Genomic DNA, 15,349 nt, shown 5'->3' with positions numbered 1-15,349 from the left:
GCACGGGGGAGCAGGAGGAATGAGATAGGAGGGAGGAGCAGGGCTCGGGCTGTAAATGGGGCAGCCGCACCAGGTTTCATATGGCCTGTCTCTAGAAGGCTGGAAGATACTTTGAATTTGGAGGAAGTCAGTTCCTCTGCGTTCCCTGACTGAGGGTTTCCCAGGGAAAGCAGATGGGAAAAGCTTGGTAGGCAGTAAGGAAGCAGGCCCTGGGGCCCTGGAGAAACAGAGGAGGCTGGGTGTGTGTGGGCGTGTGGGGGTGGATGCTGGAGCCAAAATTCCAAGCTTGGGGGACTGTCCTATTGAGAAGGGGGTAGGTTGTGTGTGTGCACCCTCTCCAGAGTGGCTGGCCTGCCTGCCTGTCCCGCTGTCCTCTGCCACCCAGGAAGCCTTGCCAACAGGAATGGCCCTGCTCTTTTGCCTGCCTCTCCTTATGGCCTTCTCTGCTGAGAAGCACTCACTTGGCAAACCTCAGACAGGCATTGTAGGAGAATCAGAGGTGTGGGAGGGTGGGAGAAAGAGTCCTGGGAGGCACTCAGCCTGAGGGACAGGGATCGTGCCCAGAGCCCAGGCAAGGGGTGGAGGGGCAGATAGGGCAGAGGGGTTGTGGGAAAGAATTAGCAGCTCAGAGTCAGCTGGGGTCCATGAGAAGGGAAGAGCAGATGAGTGGGGCTTGGCTGGGAAGGGGAAGGGTGGCACCTCTAGAGAAGAGTGAGGCAGGCAGAATCCAGTGCTCTGGCCTGAGAAGCTGGGAGGCCAGAGGCCCTGGATCCTACTTCATTTGTTCTGCTAAAATCAGCCCTGAGCGTGTGTATATGTGTGTGTGTGTGTTTGTGTGTGTGTGTGTCTGTCTGTCTCTCCCAGGGGACGGTAGAGTCCCTGTGCCCCATCATGGTGGGCATCCCTCTGTCTGAGTGTATCTTCGGGTTGGGCCAGAAAGTTTTCTGGATCCTAACGGTTTATGAGTGGAGAAGGCCTCAGCCTCTGGCAGTGGGTAGGTGTGAGCTGCCTTTTCCCTTTGAGGCTCTCTGGCCCCTCCCAGGGAGAAAGTCCTGGCTGGAGCAGCAGAGCTGGGTGGAGCTCTGCCCAGGGTTCAGCAGGGGAGGGAAGGGAATGGAAGGAGGGTTCTGTGTCCCAGTCCTCCCTTCTGGCAGTAAGCTGCTGCCTTCTACTGCTGGGCAACGCAGGCCCTGCATGTCAGCAAAGATCTCAGAATTATTACCTTTCTAGACAGACCTTCCTGCCTGGCATGATCTTCCTTCTCTCCTCTGATTGTCCCCAGCTCCACCTTCAGAACAGCTTCCCTGACTCCATAGGTCTCCATCCATTCCCTGCACTTGCGAAGTTCATGGGAAGCCACTTACTTGGGATGGTCATCGTGCCCTGTTAGGAAACTTTCTTCCGCACAGTCCCTTCTTGTATGAGGACAGCTGAAGTGGAATTTGAGAAATTCTCTGTTTCTATGCCTCCAAGGTTCAACCAGACAGGAATGACCACCGGCTGCCACAGGGGCCCCCATGCAGGTGTGAGTCCAGTGCTTCCGACCTAGGACAGGTCACCCCACCTGGGGCCCCTTACCTCCTCCAGCTCTGGAGCGACACCTCTCTTACAGAGTGCTTAGGTCTAACAGGTCTCAACTGTGGTCTACACAGCCTGGGCCATGAACCTTGACCCCACCCCTCTCTCCCTTTAGAGTAGCCTGTTCACCATGGGCCTCAGCTTCCACGTTGCACAAGGGCTGCAGCGCCCCCTGGTGGCCCAAAGCCCTTTCTCCCATGTGGCTGATAAGGCCTTTAGAGAGTACACCAGAGGCTTCCAACCTTTTTATTCTTTTATTTTTTTAACTTAAGTGGGGAGCAGTGGCTCACTCCTGTAATCCCAGCACTTTGGGAGGCTGAGGCGGGCGGATCGCTTGAGCTGAGGAGTTCCAGACCAGCTTGGTCAACATGGTAAAACCCATCTCTACTAAAAACACAAAATTTGCTGGGCATGGTAGCACTCGCCTGTAATCTGAGCTCCTCAGGAGGCTGAGGCAGGAGAATCACTTGAACCCGGGAGGCAGGGGTTGCAGTGAGCTGAGATACCGCCATTGCACTTCAACCTGGGTGACAGAGCAAGACTCTGTCTCAATAATAATAATTCATAATAATAATTTTAATTTTTTTTTTTTGCAGTGTTGGGGTCTCACTATGTTGCCATGGAACACCTGGCCTCAAGCAATCCTCCTGCCTCAGCCTCTGAAAGCGCTCGGATTACAGACGTGAGCCACCATGCCTGGCCCAACCTTTTAAATTTTTTTTTTATTTTTTATTTTTAATTATTCTAGGTAACTTACAGAACCCAGCCTAACCTTGCCATTTCCAAAAAAATTTCCCTGACCATGACCATATGGGAATAGTTGTACTTTTGTTATCTTTTGACTGAGAAAATGTAGAATGATTGAGTTCTGGATCGCATCATGAAAGCTCATTTGGATCTCATCTCCCAGCAATCACACAGTTACACAGTCAGTTACACACAGATGGGCTACTCAGTCTTTGTGGAGGCCAGGGGTTGAGTCTCTCATGTTCACTCCAAGGTTACTACAGTTTGGGAACCACAGATCTATATTCTTCTTATGTCACAGATGAGGCCTAGAAAGAGGAAGAGACCTGATAAAATTCACACAGCTACAGAAGTTGCGCCAGAATTTGAATTCAAGATAGATGTTTGTCAAAGGGACCACAGGGGCTTAAATAGGGAGGAAGCAGACAGGGCTCGGAGGAGGGGGCAGCAGAACAGGGCTGTCTCCAATAGGGGCAGGGAACCCTCACCTTATTTCCTTACCACTTAGATTCAGGTAAGATATGCCCATAAAAAAATGACCTATGGAAGGAGATGTCAAAAGAACAAATACAGGGATGAGTGGAGAGGAGCAACCAGCTCTGCTTAAAGCCCCTTCCCCTACATACCCAGACTGTGCAGGTCATTTAACCTCTAGGTTAAGAGTTATTTAACCTCGGCTGGGCGCAGTGGCTCACGCCTGTAATGCCAGCACTTTGGGAGGCTGAGGCGGGCGAATCACAAGGTTAGGAGTTTGAGACAAGCCTGGCCAACATGGTGAAACCCCATCTCTACTAAAAATACAAAAAATTAGCTGGGCGTAGTGGTGGGCGCCTGTAATCCCAGTTACTCAAGAGGCTGAGGCAGGAAAATCACTTGAACCCAGGAGGCGGAGATTGCAGTGAGCTGAGATTGCGCCACTGCACTCCAGCCTGAGCAACAGAGTAAGACTCTGTCCAAAAAAAAAAGAGTCATTTAACCTCTAGGCAAGTAATTTTTTTTTTTTTTTTAGACAGAGTCTTGCTCTGTTGCCCAGGCTGGAGTGCAGTGGCAGGACCTTGACTCACTGCAACCTCCGCCTCCCAGTTTCTTTTTTTTTTTTTTTTTTGAGACGGAGTCTCACGCTGTTGCCCAGGCTGGAGTGCAGTGGCGCGATCTCGGCTCACTGCAAGCTCCGCCTCCCGGGTTCCCGCCATTCTCCTGCCTCAGCCTCCTGAGTAGCTGGGACTACAGGCGCCCGCCACCGCGCCCGGCTAATTTTTTGTATTTTTAGTAGAGACGGGGTTTCACTGTGGTCTCGATCTCCTGACCTTGTGATCCGCCCGCCTCGGCCTCCCAAAGTGCTGGGATTACAGGCTTGAGCCACCGCGCCCGGCCTTCAGTTTCAAGCGATTCTCTTGCCTCAGCCTCCCAAGTAGCTGGGATTACAGGTGCCCGCCCTCATGCCCAGCTAATTTTGTATTTTTAGTAGAGACGGAGTTTCACCATGTTGGTCAGGCTGGTCTCGAACTCCTGACCTCAGGTGATCCACCCGTCTAGGCAAGTCACTTAACCTGTCTGAGACTCAGCTTTCTCAATGGCAAAATGAGACTGAATCATAATGTCTTTCTTACTCCTCATGACTGTTGTGAAAACCCAATTAAATATGTATGGAAGTTTTGGTAAATAGCAAAGTGACGGCTGGGTGTGGTGGCTCATGCCTATAATCCCAGCACTTTGGGAGGCTGAGGCAGGTGAATCATGAGGTCAGGAGTTTGAGACCAGCCTGGTCAACATCATGAAACCCCATCTCTACTAAAAATACAAAAATTAGCTGGGCGTGGTGGCGCATGCCTGTAATCCCAGCTACTTGATAGGCTGAGGCTGGAGAATCGCTTGAACCCGGGAGGCGGAGGTTGCGGTGAGCTGAGATCGCACCACAGCCTGGGCGATGGAGCAAGACTGGGAAGATGATTTTTGGAAAATCCCTTAGTCCTACACCTTGTGATTCTCAGCTTTGGACCTGTATTTTCAATGCTGATGACCAGCTGAGTTTGGGAAGGGGTTGGTGAGGCCACTTTACCGTCTTACATACAGCCATTCAACCTGTTGTTATAGAGCAGTGGTTCCAAATGTGGTTCCCAGATCTGCAGCATCAGCATCATCTAGGAATGCGTTTGAAATTCCTAGGGGCCCATGGAAGACAGATGGAATGAGGAACTCCATGATGGGCCCCAGTAATCTGTATGTTACCAAGCTCTCCAGGGGATTCTGATGCATGCTAAGGTTTGAGAAGCACTGGTGTAGAAAAGGGACTTACTGTGAATCAGACATATTGTTAGGCAGGGGACAGGCTGGGGTGAATAAGCTACCGTCTCTGGTTTTTTTGTTTTTTGTTTTTTTTTTGAGACGGAGTCTTGCTCTGTCATCCAGGCTGAAGTGCAGTGGGGGATCTCGGCTCACTGCAACCTCCGCCCCCCAAGTTCAAGTGATTTTTCTGCCTCAGCCTCCTGAGTAGCTAGGATTACAGGCTTATGCCACCAGGCCCAGCTAATTTTTGTGTTTTTAGTAGAGACGGAGTTTTGCCATGTTGGCCAGGCTGGTCTCGAGCTCCTGACCTCAGGTAATCTGCCCACCTCGGCCTCCCAAAGTGCTGAAATAACAGGTGTGAGCCACCATGCCTGGCCTATGGTCTCTATTTTTGTTATTTTATTTTATTTTCTCTTTTGAGATGGAGTTTTGCTCTTGCTGCTCAGGCTGGAGTGCAATGGCGCAGTCTCAGCTCACCGCAACCTCTGCCTCCTGGGTGCAAGAGATTCTCCTGCCTCAGCCTCCTGAGTAGCTGGGATTACAGGCATGCACCACCACCCCCAGCTAATTTTGTATTTTTAGTGGAGACAGGGTTTCTCCATGTTGGTCAGGCTGGTCTCAAACTCCCGACCTCAGGTGATCCACCTGCCTCGGCCTCATAAATTGTTGGGACTACACGCGTAAGCCATCGCTCCCGGCGGTCTCTGTTCTTAAAGAGGTTGGACTTCAGCAGAGATGAGTTCAGCATGTCAGTAACTACACCCCCTCCTCCAAGCAGGGCTCCCCAGAGCCTGGACACCCAGGAGAGACACAGGTGTGTTTCTAAAGGGGGACTTGTTTCTATTTGTTCCTATTAGAGTTTTGTTGTTATTGTTGTTTTGTCGGTGGTTTGTTTTGTTTTGTATTTTTTGAAACAGAGTCTTGCTTTGTCTATTACAGTTTGATTTAGTTCAATACTTTATTGAGTGTGAGAGGGTGATTCCTAGGCATGGGGCAGGGAAACATTGTTTTTGTTTTTTTGTTTTTGTTTTCTTTTTTTTGATGAGAGAGAGAGAGAGCATCAAAAGAAAGAGGAAAGAAAAGAGAGTGTTATATGTAAATGCTTATTTAGAAATAAAATGCTTGTTCCCCGGTGCCACAAAGAAATAGCACTTAAACATAAATTTAAGCCTCTTAGCAAAGCCATTTTTACTTTCTGCAGAAAGGGTGCTCATCGCAGATGGAACAATGGCGAGAGCACATTTGAACAAAGGAGGGAAGCAATTTTTATTCCTTACGCAGTTTTTTCCTGCTACTGTGTCCTGTCTCCATTGGCTGGAGCCAGACTGCACAATTTAAAACCTGATTGTCTAACAGTTTAAAACTTTTCTAAATAGGTGAAAGTAATGGAAGGATAAAGGAAAAGAGGAAGTTGCTTATGCCAAATAGGGAAGGGGCATAGGCTACGAGCTGGTACCTGCCTGTGAGCACATCCAGCACAAATATTTTGGTTAAAGTACAAGGACATAGAATGTACTATATGCCTGTGAGCATGTTTAACAGCTACATTGGATAGGATAGGGCCCAACAAAGAGTTATTACCATAAAGTAAGGAGGCTTAAAGGAAGTTAGTCTTTAAAAGAAACTATTATTTCTAACACTTATGATTTATTTTTTTAACAAGAAGCAAAACTTTGAAGAGGAACTTTTTACTTTCTACAGAGAGGAAGACAGAGGGATGCAAAATAATTATAAGTAATACTCATGGAGTTACAATGTGGCAGGCACTATGCTAAGAGGTTTGCAAACACTCTCTCATTTATTGCTCCCAACAGTGCTTTACACTATTATTATCATCCCCCATTTAATAGATGTGGAAATGGAGGGACAGAGAAGTTAAGTTGCCCACTACACAGGTCGTAAGTGGTGGAAGCAGACCTTCACCCAGGGCCAAAATGACTCCAGACCTGTGTGTCTACCCACTATGCTTACCGCTTCTCTTAGAGAAATAGGAAGAAAACCTTCAATGGCTCACTAGCGCCTCAGGAATTACACTGAATTTATCTGGCCTGGCATTCAAGGTACCTCAGCTCTGCTCTCAAAAGTCCTTCCAGCTGGTGGGCTGTGGTGGCTCAGGCCTGTAATCCCAGCACTTTGGGAGGCTGAGGTGGGAGGATCACCTGAGGTCAGGAGTTCGAGACCAACCTGGTCAACATGGTGAAAGTCCATTTCTACTAAAAATACAAAAATTAGCTGGGCATGATGGTGCGCGCCTGTAATCTCAACTACTCAGGAGGCTGAGGTGGGAAAATTGCTTGAACCTGGGAGGTGGAGGTTCCAGAAAACAGATCTCGCCACTGCACTCCAGGCTGGGCAACAGAGCGAGACTCTGTCTCAAAAAAAAAAAAAAAAAAAGTCCTTCCAGCCTTACCCGCCCCCCAACCAAAAGATCCTCTCACTCCAGTCAGGCTGGACTGACTTCCCCATTTCTCTCAGCACTTCCTGCCAACTTCAGTCCCCAGCTTCCTGCCTGTTGGGGTCCTATTCATCCTTCAAAGCTCAACTCAGAGGTCTCTTCTTTGACAGTCTTGAGTCCCAGCCAGAGGTGGGCCCGCCCTCCCTAGACCCCCAGAACACAGTCCCAACTTCCGCACTCTGCGCTGCAGGCCCTGGCCTTGCACTCCCCGTCGCCCCATCCCGGACCCTGGGCTTAGCGCACAGCCTGGAAAGCAGAAGGGCTCAAAGCTTCTTGGTGTAATTCACAGGGGAACGATAATCCCGGATGGGAGGTAGGGAGCCAGACCTCCAGAAGGCAAGTGAGAAGGCCATGGGAGGCGGAACCCAGCGAATGAAGACATGCATCGGGCTGTGGCCAGACGGGTGGCAGCCAGGGACCAAACCGAGCCTCCCTGCCCCGGGACGCCCGCGTCCAGGGATCAACGATGACAGTCAGGACATCGGATCAGGCGGCCGCCCCTAGGGAGGTGGGGGCCGGTGGGGCACTGGCGCCCTCGGGAGGTCACCCGCAAACACCTATTAGCACCAACCCCATCATTGGTGCCAGGGCGCTGGGGAGCAGGTGGGAGGGGGGCGCCCCCGCTTGCTGTCCCCGCGCGGGATAACAGGCGCGTTCCAGCCTGACCTCTCCCGCACCTCGGAAGCACCCAGAGCGCCGGTCTCGCCAGACGCGAGAGATTAAATAACCTGAGAGTGCACCTCTCCTAAGTGGCAGAGCCGGGAGTCGAACCCAAGCTTTCTGGCACCAGCTCTCAAAGCTCTCAAGCTTCTTCGGTTACAAGTGCAGCCCTAGGATCCCTCCCTACCCTGGGGGCTACAGTTTGGGAAGAAAGGGAGTTAGGAACCCGCGACCCCGCCCCCAGATGCCACACACACTCACCTTTTCCTTTGCTGCCTTCTCGCTGGGGCGGGTGCAGCAGGGAAGGAGATTGAGAGGAATTGGAAGGGTGGGTGGTATTTGGGGGAGAGGGAGGTGTAAGAGAGACAACGTCTCCAACCCCCATCCATTATTTGGGACACCGTCCTACTGAACTTAACTCACCTCCATTACACAGCTATTTATTGGAGCTGCAAAAGCAAGACTAGTACATGGAAGGAGTACCATCCCTTCTTCTCTGGAAGTTCATAGTCTAGTAGAGAAAATAGGCACTGCAGAGTGCTTAGGGTGGGCCAGGAACTGTGCTAAATGTTTTATAAGGATAACTCATTTATTTCTCTTGACAACCCCAGGAAATAGGTATTATTATTGTTATTATTTATTTTTGAGACAGAGTCTCGCTCTGTCACCCAGGCTGGAGTGCCGTGACACGATCTTGGCTCACTGCAACCTCTGCCTCCCAGGTTAAGCAATTCTCCTGCCTCAGCCTCCCAAGTAGCTGGGAGTACAGTCACGTGCCACCACGCCCAGCTAATTTTTGTATTTTTAGTAGAGATAGGATTTCATCATGTTGGCCAGGCTGGTCTTGAACTCCTGACCTTGTGATTCACCCACCTTGGCCTCCCAAAGTGTGGTATTATTATTATTATTTCCATTTATAGATGAGCGAGTCAAGCCATAGCTGACTTGTGAAAGGCCATGTAACAGTGACTGGAAGAACCAGGAAGACTAAACGAATCAGGAGTATGAAAGGGAGAGAACACAGTGCTGCGGGAGTTTATAGTAAAGGCACGGACCCAGGCATCAGCGTTTAAGTTGTCTAAAGGGTGAGTAGAACTTATCCTGGTGAAGAGGCACTGGAAGTTTGGGAGAGTGCTGGGGCACAGGGAAGGGTAAAGGCCCCAGGTGGAAATGGTAGCCAGGTGCGCGGAGGAACTGCAAACGAGGGTTGGGCAGTGCAGCTAGAGGGGCGAGCAAAAGCAGCCCAGGAGGGCCTTGTGAAGGATTTTTTTTTTTTTTTGAGATGGAGTCTTGCTCTGTTGCCCAGGCTGGAGTGCGGTGGCACAATCTTGGCTCACTGCAACCTCCACCTCCCAGGTTCAAGCAATTCTCCTGCCTCAGCCTCCTGAGTAGCTGGGATTATGGGCACACACCACAATGCCTGGTTAATTTTTTTGTAGTTTTAGTAGAGACGGGGTTTCGCCATGTTGGCCAGGCTGGTCTTGAACTCCTGACCTCAAGTGATCCGCCCGCCTCAGCCTCCCAAAGTGTTGGGATCACAGGCATGAGCCACTGAGCACAGCAGAATTTTGGTCTTTATTAAAAGGCAAGTTGAAGTCATTAAGGATTTTAAGTAAGGGAGATATATGATTAGAATAACATTTTTACTTTAAACATTTTTTTTTCAAGTTTATTTTTAAAAATTGGCTGGACGCAGTGTCGTCTGTAATCCTAGCACTTTGGAAGGCCAAGGCAGATGGATCACCTGAGGTCACCAAGTTTGAGACCAGCCTGGCCAATGTGGCGAAAGCCCATCTCTACTAAAAATAGAAAAAGTAGCCGGGCATGGTGGCGGGTGCCTGAAATCCCAGCTACTCTGGAGGCTGAGGCAGGAGAATCTCTTGAACCTGGGAGGCGGAGGTTGCAGTGAGCAGAGATCGCGCCATTGCACTCCAGCCTGGGCGAAAGAGCAAAACTCCATCTTAAAAAAAAAAAAAAAAAGACATAAAATTGTATGTATTTATCATGTACAACATGATGTTTTGAAGTATAATGTGTATATATTATGGTTTTTGTTTTGTTTCTGAGACAGAGTCTCACTCTGTCGCCCAGTCTGGAGTGCAGTGGCGCGATCGCGGGTTACTGCAACCTCTGCCTTCCGAGTTCAAGCAATTCTCCTGCCTCAGCCTCCCGAGTAGCTGGGATTATAGGCATGTGCTACCACGCCTGACTAATTTTTGTATTTTTAGTAGAGACAGGGCTTCACCATATTGGCCAGGCTGTTCTCAAACTCCTGGCCTTAAGTGATCCACCCTCCTCAACCTCCCAAAGTGATTATAGGCATGAGCTACCGTGTGTGCCCGGCCTGTATATATATTATGGAATGATTAAATATAGCTTCTTTTTCTTTTCCTTTTCTTTCTTTCTTTTTTTTGAGACAAGATCTTGCTATGTCACTCAGGCTGAAGTGCAGTGGTACAATCATAGCTCACTGCAGACTTGAACCCCTGGACTCAAATGATCTTCCTGCCTCAGGCTTCCAAGTAGCTGGACTACAGGCAAGCCCACTACATTCAGCTAGTTTGTTTGTTTTAAATGAAAGCAAGTTTATTAAGAAAGTAAAGGAATAAATGAATGGCTACTCCATAGGCACAGGAGCCTAATTTTTCAGTTTTTTGTAGTGAGGAGGTCTCAATATATTGCCCAGGATGGTCTTGAACTCCTGGCCTCTAGTGATCCTGTCATCTCAGCCTCCCAAAGCACTGGGATTACAGGCGTGAGCCACAGCATGTCTGGCCAAATCTAGCTCATTAATTAAGCTATGCATTACTTCACATAATTATCATTTCTGTGGTAGAATTGCACTTTAATTTTTAATTTTTTTTTTTTTGAGACGAAATCTCACTCTGTTGCCCAGGCTGGAGTGCAGTGGCACGATCTCGGGTTACTGCAACCTTTGCCACCCAGGTTCAAGCAATTCTTCTGCCTCCGCCTCGCGAGTAGCTGGGACTACAGGCGCACGCCGCCACGCCTGGATAATTTTTTGTATTTTAGTACAGACAGGGTTTTACCATGTTGGCCAGGATGGTCTCAATCTCTTGACCTCGTGATCCACCCACCTCGGCCTCCCAAAGTGCTGGGAATACAAGCATGAGCCACCGTGTCCGGCCTAACTTTTGTGTTGTTAGTAGAGACAGGGTTTTGCCATGTTGGCCAGGCTGGTCTTGAACTCCTGACCTCAGGTGATCTGCCTGCCCTGGCCTCCCAAAGTGCTGAGATTACAAGTGTGAGCCACTGTGCCCAGCCATAATTGCATTTTTATTTTTATTTTTTGAGACAGAGTCTTGCTCTGTCACCCAGGCTGGGGTGCAATGGCACGATCTCAGCTCACTGCGACCTCTGCCTCCCAGGTTCAACCAATTCTCCTGCTTCAGCCTCCCAAGTAGCTGGGATTACAGGCGCCTGCCAGCACGCCCAGCTAATTTTTTTGTATTTTTAGTAGAGATGGGTTTTCACCATGTTGGCCAGGCTGGTCTCGAACTCCTGACCACAGGAGATCCGCAGGCCTCGGCCTCCCAAAGTGCTGGGATTATAGGCGTGAGCCACCTCGCCCAGCCAAAATTGCTTTTTTTTTTTTTTTTTTTGAGTCAGAGTCTCGCTCTGTCGCCCAGGCTGGAGTGCAGTGGTGCAATCTCGGCTCACTGCAAGCTCCGCGTCCTGGATTCACACCATTCTCCTGCCTCAGCCTCCTGAGTAGCTGGGACTACAGGCACCCGCCACCACTCCCGGCTCATTTTTTGAAGTTTTAGTAGAGACGGGGTTTCACCGTGTTAGCCAGGATGGTCTCGATCTCCTGACCTCGTGATCTGCCCGCCTTGGCCTCCCAAAGTGCTGGGATTACAGGAGTGAGCCACTGCGCCCGGCCCATAATTGCATTTTTAAAAGATCACTTGAAGAGTAAAGAATGCAAGGGAGGGCGAACAGTTTCATTGGGGTTGGACTACCAAATTGGGCAAGGGTGGTGACAGGAGGAAGGAGAAAAGTGGGCACACACAAGAGATCAGTACTTAGGAGTTTCACTCAGTAATTGAGGTGTAAGGAAAAGAGGGAAAGCTGAGGCATTCTACACTCCCATGCTTCTCTCTCTCACCCCTGAGGTCCGATCATTTAATACATCCATTTCATTTCATTGATTGATTTAATAAATATCTTTCCCACCTGTCCCCTCCTTGTCATCCCCACTGCCACTGGCCTAAATAGTCTACCTTTACATTCTCCCCTTTCCAGACAATCCTGCTTGCCATTTTAGTGTATGTTCTATCCAAAGACAAATCAGTTAAGTCAGTCTAAGTCCCATTGTCTTGTCACTGTGTCTATTACAGGATCAAGTCCAATCCCTTCCTAGTGTGGTCTCATCCTACTTTGCCAGTCTCTCCTTTTCATTATCAGGCCAAAGCTACTCAAGAAGCATCATACTCACTGAACCCTCAACATCACCTGAAAGTTGAAGTAAATGTTCCTTCGCAGCCTAAACCTTCATAAATGCTTTCTTGTGTATTGATTGATTGATTGATTGATTGATTTGAGACAGAGTCACACCCTGTTGCCCTGGCTGAAGTGCAATGGCGCGATCTCGGCTCACTGCAACCTCTGCCTCCCGGGTTCAAACGATTTTCCTGCCTCAGCCTCCCAAGTAGCTGGGATTACAGGTATCTGCCACCACACCTGGCTAATTTTTGTATTTTTAGTAGAGATGGGGTTTCACTATGTTGGCCAGGCTGGTCTCAAACTCCTGACCTCATGATCCACCCGCCTCAGCCTCCCAAAGTGCCAGGATTACAGGCATGAGCCACCGCACCTGGCCTTGTGTATTTATTAAATATATGCTTGCCTCATTCTTCAGAGGTCACATGATCTTCCTATTGCTAGTAATTTTCCACTCCCTTCTCTCCTGTAAATTCCTATTCACACTTCAAGACCCAGCTCAGATATCAAGTCTCCGTAGGCTTTTTTAACACTCCCACTCCCCAGATAGGATTAATTGCTTCCTTGTCTGTGTTCCTAAAGCACTTTATACATGTCTTTGTCCTAGTACTTATTTCATTGTATTATAGGTATCTAAGGAGGCACAGGCTAATGCAATCAATGAATGCTCCTGACCTTGAAAGGTTGTTAGGAGGATTAAATGGGATAACAAATTACAGTTCATATTTTCTTTCTTCATCCCTTTCATAATAATATTAATAATAATCTGCATTACAATTTACCAGGTATAAACTTTGATAATGTACCACACTGTGTTTCAGTTGATCTGGGAATAAACCTGTGAGATAGAGATGGGATTATTATTTCTATTTTATACTTGGAGGTAGTGAAGTACAGAAGCATTAAAAAGTGATAATATGGGTGGGTCAGTGGAATGCCTGCTATTGTTCAAGGCCAGGTAGAGTGCTAGTGCCTGTAATCCCAGTGCTTTGGGAGGCTCAGGTGGAAGGATCACCTAAGGCCAGGAGCTCAAGACTAGTCTAGACAATATAGTGAGATCCTTCTGTACAAAAGATAAACAAGCAAACAGAATTACCTTGAGCATGTGCCTGTAGTCCTAGGTATAAGGGAGGATCCCTTGAGCCTAGGAGTTCGTATTTGCAGTGAGCTATGATTGTGCCACTGCACTCCAGCCTGGGTGACAGAGTAAGACAGACCCTGTCTCTAAAATAAAAGTGGAGTCAAGTTTTTGGGTTACAAAATTTGTGATGTGTTTTTTGATAAAATACAATTTTATATATTTATGGTGATGTTTTGATATATGTATATGCTGTGGAATGACTAAATCAAGCAAATTAACATACCCATTACCTCACATACTTTTTTGGGGTGTGTGGTTAGAGCATTTAAGATCTACTCTTAGCAATTTTTCAAATGTATTATACATTGTTATTAACTACAGTCACCGTGTTGTACAATAGATCTAAATTTTCCTCTAACCGAAATTTTATATCTCTTGACCAATATCTCCCTAATCTCCCTCCTCCAAATCTGTGATCTTTCTTTCTTTCTTTTTTTTTTTTTTGCTTAAGGACCAATGTGACAGTAAGTGCTCTTTCCTTTAAACCACAGCGCTTCTCGTATGCTCCAGCCAGTATTTTTTCCAAATTGCGGGTAGCCATACATTGTTGAGTAGTAGTAAGTTCTGAGTACGTTGCATATAGTAAGGATGAGCAGAGTCTTCATTACCCGGTTGTAATGTAAAATGTATTTCTCACTGTGGGTCCAGATTTTTTAAAAAGCATGAAAGCTCCTGTGCTAGCACAATGCCAAGTTCTAAATAACGTTTATTAAATGGAATTATAGTATTTTATTTTCATTTTGTATTTATTTTTGTTTCCTCGAGCTATCGCCTCCATTCGTAGCTACTGGACAGCAGAGACCATACCATATTTATTTTTCCGATTCCCAGTGGAGTGCCTGTGATGATGTGGGCTCACTTAATATGTGTCAAATAAAAGTCTGAATGGATACATCAATGGAAGGGATAATATAGCTCAGTGAATGTGCTTGAAAATAACTGCTGTTCTAACTCCTGGTATTCTTCCGATTCTACTGAGACTTAACATTGTTCAATTAATCTTTTCCAAGGGCCCTAGTCCCGCAGACAGTGAGACCAAGAATAATTTGCACTTAAGAAGTACCACTTGCCCTTAGGCAATATGGCATCCTGAATGACTTCAGGAAAGGGCACCGCAAAAAAAAACCAAACCGTTGACATTAGTCAAAATGGCCATCTTTGGCTTCGCTTTGTCAGAATGCGCATGCCCATTCCCGTTCCCGTCACCTCTGCGTGTCCCTGACGCGTACGTCACACCGTAGAGGGACGGCGCGGGAGGAATAAATTTCTCTGTGATTGGTTGGTGAAGGATTTCAAACGGGAGCTGGCGGCGCGGCGCGGTGCGGCGCTGCTCTGCCGTTGGGTGAGTCGCGGGGCGAAGTGAAGGGCGGCCCAGGTGGGGCCAGGCTGACTGAATTGAGTAGTCGGGGTGCCAGACCAAGTGCGTCTGGCGCTGGATTGTGGTAGGAAGCAGAGCGTTCGTGTGGTGAGCCGTGGACGCCGCGGGGGTCCGGGACAGCGGGACAGGCCGGCAGCCACAGCCTGTCCACTCGGGCTTTTCTGGGGCGGGGGTCGGGGCAGGCCGAATGGACGCAGCCTGGGAGGGTAGGGGGCTTCTGTCTTGGCGCCGGGTTTTGTGGAAAGCCGGGGGCGTCTTTTTGAGGTGATGGCTGGAGCGGGGCAGGAGCCATCCCGAAGAAGAGTCTCTCAGTCAAATACGAGTTTAAGAGTGGTTGGAATGACACCCCATCTTTTTCGAAGGGAAGCGCCCTGGTGTTTGAGAGACCCGGGCGGCCTGCAGTGGAGCCCCTCTCCTCAGTGGGTCGCGTGTGTCTAGGGAAGCAGGCCGAGGCAATGACATCTTGTCCTTCTCATCCTAATTCTTAGCCTCAGTGACAACGAGGCCTTACTTGTGCACTTTCACGTATATTTCTCTTCACAGGATTTCATTCGTAGGCCGAAAGGTGTGTGTAGGAAAAGTGGGGGTAGGTGGGGAGATAAGCCTTTTTCTTTTCTTTTCTTTTTTTTTTTTTAAGCAT

General features: G+C 48.5%; 2 protein-coding genes across 7 annotated transcripts in view; one reads left to right on the top strand and one right to left on the bottom strand.

Annotated features, from left to right (window-relative positions):
- Window positions 1–15,349, bottom strand: part of LOC126931026 (cytochrome c oxidase assembly protein COX14) — a 144,039-nt gene that overhangs the window by 80,619 nt on the left and 48,071 nt on the right. The window lies entirely within an intron of this gene.
- RACGAP1 (Rac GTPase activating protein 1) overlaps window positions 14,557–15,349 on the top strand; it is a 37,269-nt gene continuing 36,476 nt past the window's right edge. For 2 of the 6 annotated variants that reach the window (XM_050748676.1, XM_050748674.1), the window contains exon 1: window positions 14,622–14,796. The gene's annotated coding sequence lies outside the window, so the exon portion shown is untranslated. Of the gene's footprint in view, window positions 14,797–15,349 lie in introns of all 6 variants that reach the window. The other 4 variants (XM_050748680.1, XM_050748678.1, XM_050748675.1 and 1 more) reach the window with 3 other exon arrangements.

Source organism: Macaca thibetana, chromosome 11 (assembly GCF_024542745.1).
Source record: "Macaca thibetana thibetana isolate TM-01 chromosome 11, ASM2454274v1, whole genome shotgun sequence".
Classification (NCBI taxonomy): Eukaryota; Metazoa; Chordata; class Mammalia; order Primates; family Cercopithecidae; genus Macaca; species Macaca thibetana.
Note: the sequence above shows the minus strand (reverse complement) of the source record. Positions and strands in the feature narration are given on the sequence as shown.